Source organism: Triticum urartu, chromosome 5A, assembly GCF_056163025.1.
Source record: "Triticum urartu cultivar PI428250 chromosome 5A, HENAU_Tu73, whole genome shotgun sequence".
NCBI classification, from domain to species: Eukaryota; Viridiplantae; Streptophyta; class Magnoliopsida; order Poales; family Poaceae; genus Triticum; species Triticum urartu.
The window spans coordinates 257,361,940-257,366,530 of record NC_141877.1 but is presented as its reverse complement, the minus strand read 5'-3'; positions in this window follow the sequence as shown (position 1 = coordinate 257,366,530).

The window sequence follows — 4,591 nt, the reverse complement described above, 5'->3', positions numbered from 1 at the left end:
CCGGGAGAATCACTCGCTCAAAAACTCGTTTAGCTAACTTTTGTGAAAACTATTCATTCATCTCTAGCATTGAACCTATGAAGGTTGAAGAAGCATTGGAAGATCCGGATTGGATAAACGCTATGCATGAAGAGCTACATAATTTTGAGAGAAATCAAGTTTGGACATTGGTCGAGAAGCCCGACAACAACCACAACATCATTGGTACCAAATGGGTGTTTCGCAACAAGAAAGATGAAGATGGACAAGTGGTTCGCAACAAAGCACGTCTCGTCGCCCAAGGGTACACACAAGTCGAAGATATGGACTATGGTGAGACGTATGCTCCCGTTGATAGACTTGAGTCCATTCGCATCTTACTTGCCTATGCTAATCACCATAATATCACCTTGTACCAAATGGACATTAAAAGTGCTTTTCTAAATGGTGAAATAGAGGAGGAAGTTTATGTCAAACAACCTCCCGGCTTTATCAATCCTAAGAAACCAAATCATGTTTACAAACTTCACAAAGCTCTTTATGGTCTTAAACAAGCTCCTAGAGCTTGGTATAAATGCTTGACCAAGTTCCTTACTACAAGTGGTTTTGAAATTGGTAAAATTGATTCTACTCTTTTTACTAAAAGGGTTAATGGAGAACTATTTGTATGCCAAATTTATGTTGATGATATCATATTTGGTTCAACTAACCCTCTCTTTAGTGAAAAGTTTGGAAAGCTAATGTCAGAGAAGTTTGAGATGTCTATGATGAGTGAACTCAAATTCTTTCTCGGGTTGCAAATCAAGCAAACTAAGGAAGGTACATTTGTCTCTCAAACAAAGTACACCAAGGACTTATTCAAGAAGTTCAATATGCAAGAATGCAAAGGTATGTCTACACCCATGCCTACTAGTGGACATAATGATTTAACCAAAGATGGTGAACTGGTTGATCAAAAGGTTTATTGCTCTATGATTGGTTCATTGTTATACCTATGTGCTTCACGTCCCGATATTATGCTAAGTGTGTGCATGTGTGCACGATATCAAGCTGCTCCTAAAGATTGTCATCTTAAGGCTGTGAAAAGGATAGTGAGATATTTAATCCATACACCAAATTTTGGCATTTGGTATCCTAAGAGGTCTTCTTTTGATCTTGTTGGCTATTCTGACTCGGATTATGCCGGAGACAAGGTTGATAGAAAGTCCACTTCGGGTACTTGTCAATTTCTTGGTAGATCTCTTGTGTCTTGGTCTTCCAAGAAACAAAACTCGGTATCCTTATCCACCGCCGAAGCGGAATACATTGCCGCTGGTTCATGTTGTGCTCAATTACTTTGGATGACCCAAACTCTTAAAGATTATGGGATTTATGTGAAACATGTTCCACTGCTTTGTGACAATGAAAGTGCTATCAAAATTGGTCATAATCCTGTACAACATTCTCGAACTAAGCATATTGAAGTTCGTCATCATTTCATTCAAGATCATGTTGCTAAGGGTGACATCAATCTTAAGCATGTTCGCACCGACAAGCAATTAGCGGATATATTCACTAAACCACTTGATGAGAAAGTGTTTTGCAGGTTGAGAGGAGAATTGAACATCATTGATGCTTCGAACTTGGAGTAGAAACTCCATTGGATACATGCAAGACATGAGCTTATGACTAATCCATGATATATCTCTTATGATAACTATCTTATGTCTTGGATATATTTGCACCTTGCATGTTGCCTAACCCATGTAGGTGCTTGGTTGAATCTAATTCCATGAGATTGCGACTCACTCACATCTTGAGCAATCTCTACAAGACCAAGACTCTACACAATAGTGGTTGAAGACAAGGAAGCACAAAACCATTCAAACATATCCTTTGACAAATTCTATGTTAAGCTTCATGATTGTCATTTTTGGATACACAAGTGCTCTTCCTTGCAAGAACTAACCCATGTAGGTAGATGAACTCAAACTCCAAGTGGTGCTCCAAACTCTTGATGAGCTACATCAACCTTGAGCACCCACACAAGTTCAACTACATGAGCAAGAACCACACCACCACCCAAGGTATGTTATTCCATCTTAGAGAAGCTTTACTCCAAGACATGAGTCAAAGCAACTTAACAAGGTGAGAATACATCAAGATGCTTAAACGAAAAATGGTAACCCCATTTTGAGCTTAAAACGATGAGTATGACCTACGATCAAGTGTCCTCACTTGTCTCCTAATTCAATATACTCTAACATAGGTGACTATGTCACCGCCCAATTCTAGATGAAGTTCTCTTGTGTTCTTTTCTGAGTTATTGCATTTGTCCCTTGCATATTTGTTTCCTTCTTTTTCAAAAAAAAACTTCATCTAGAAACTTTCACTCTTTTCTCTTTGATTTTTGTTCTGCATATTTCTGCATCAAACTCCTTGCAAATCTTTCAGCTAATTCATTGCAAATCTTTGTGAGATCTTACTTGACTAGTGAGCTGAGGTGACAAGTGTTTTTCTCTGTGATGAACTCGGTTTCACCGAATTGCCATTTTCGGTCCAACCAAATCCCTTCGGTACTACCGAAACATGCCACTCGGTGCCACCGATTTCGCAACAGGAAAAACAGTTTGCCACATATTCTACATTTCTTCTGATCCAGCTCCACTCAATTAATCTTGTCCTCTACAAGCATCACAGTTTTATTCCCTGCTTTGTAATGAATCTCAAGGACCAAACCTATTCGACGGATTCCAGGAAAAACCTTCTTGGAAATTGATGTCAAAGGGGGAGAGAGAGATCACATCAAAGCTTATCATCAGGGAGAGAGAGATCACATCAAAAGCTTATCACCTACAAAGGAGAAAGTACTAAGGGGGAGAGAAAGTACTAAGGGGGAGAGAATACTCAAGGATCCCATATATTAAGGGGAAGAAAGAAATCTCCAAGGGGGAGAGAATACTCAAGGATCCCAGATGCTTGATGTTCAAGAGGAGAGATGCCACATGTCTTTTTGGGGGAAAGACATGTTCATATGAACTCATTTGAATTAAGTTCTATTCATATCTTTCAGCCCTGATTTTCTGTTTCCTATCTTCTCCCAATATCCCATGTAAGATTCAGGGGGAGCAAGACACCTAAGGGAAAGAAATCAGTCAAATTCATTGCATATCTTTAGTCTTGGGGACATGTTGAATTCAATGTGGTACCTTGTACTCACTCTCTACATGTCATCCCAGTCTTGGTATTCTTGTGGTTTCTTTTGTTTGCTCTGGCTAGTGGACGTACCTGTGTTATCTAACCTTGTTTGCAGGTTCATTCCATCCTAAGCCAACTCAAGACCACAAGGTAAGTATATGCATCAAAATCATGAGTATGAGGAGTTCTTGCTTATGTACATACTGTTTGCAAGAAGGACTCATGAGCATGAAGGTATTTTCCTTGATAATCTTTTGCTCCGATGCATATGGCCAAGATGCATGTAACACATTGCCTACTCTGTCATGGTTATTCTCTCACATGTCTCTATATTTCATATTTACATGAGTTCATACATGTAGGGGGAGCCTATGCTTGTTACATGTCCTTCCAAAGCTTTACTTGCTGTTCTTTATATCTTTATCTAAAGCTTTGATGTATGTTGCCATCAATTACCAAAAAGGGGGAGATTGAAAGCACAAGTGCTCCCTAGGTGGTTTTGATAATTGATGACAACATATCTCTTGTTGGACTAACATTTCGATCTAGCATGTTTCACATAAGTTCAACAATGGAGTGGCATGGACTAAAGGTTGTGGGAACTCCTTCAAGATGCTAAGGACAAAGGATTGGATAAAGCTTCAAGCTCAAGACTCCTCATTTTACATTTTAGTGATCCAAGATCACATTGAGTCTTTAGGAAAAGCCAATACTATCAAGGAGGGATGGGGTGTTGCTTAATGAGCCTCTTGCTTCATGTGCTTAGTGATATGCTCCAAAACCCTCAGCTACTTTCCCACTTCCACATATGACCTAAACCCTAAGCCAAACTCGGTCCTACCGATTCTTCCTATCCGGCGCCACCGAGTTTCACTTGTCATAAGCCACTGCCAAACCCTAATCAGTTCGGTCTCACCGATGGGATCTCGGTCTCACCGAGATGGGCTTGCAAACTCTCTGTTACCCATTGCAATATTCTCGGTCCCACCGAGATATGCAATCGGTTCCACCGAGTTTGCTTGGCCAAATCTCAGTTTCACTTATTACCCAAATCGGTCCCACCGAGTTTGAGTAATCGGTCAAACCGAGTTTTGGATTTACCCTAACCCTAGCACATCGGTCCCACCGAGTTGATCCAGTCAGTCCCACCGAAATCTCTAACGGTCACTAGGTTTACCTTTTCGGTCCGACCGAGTTTGTTGATTCGGTCCCACCGAGATTGGAAAACTGTGTGTAACGGTTGGATTTTTTGTGGAGGCTATATATACCCCTTCACCTCCTCTTCATTTGAAGGGAGAGCTATCAGAACGCATACACCATTCCAACTCATATGTTCTGAGAGAGAACCACCTACTCATGTGTTGAGATCAAGATATTCCTTTCCTACCATATGAATCTTGATCTCTAGCCTTCCCAAGTTGCTTTCCACTCAAAT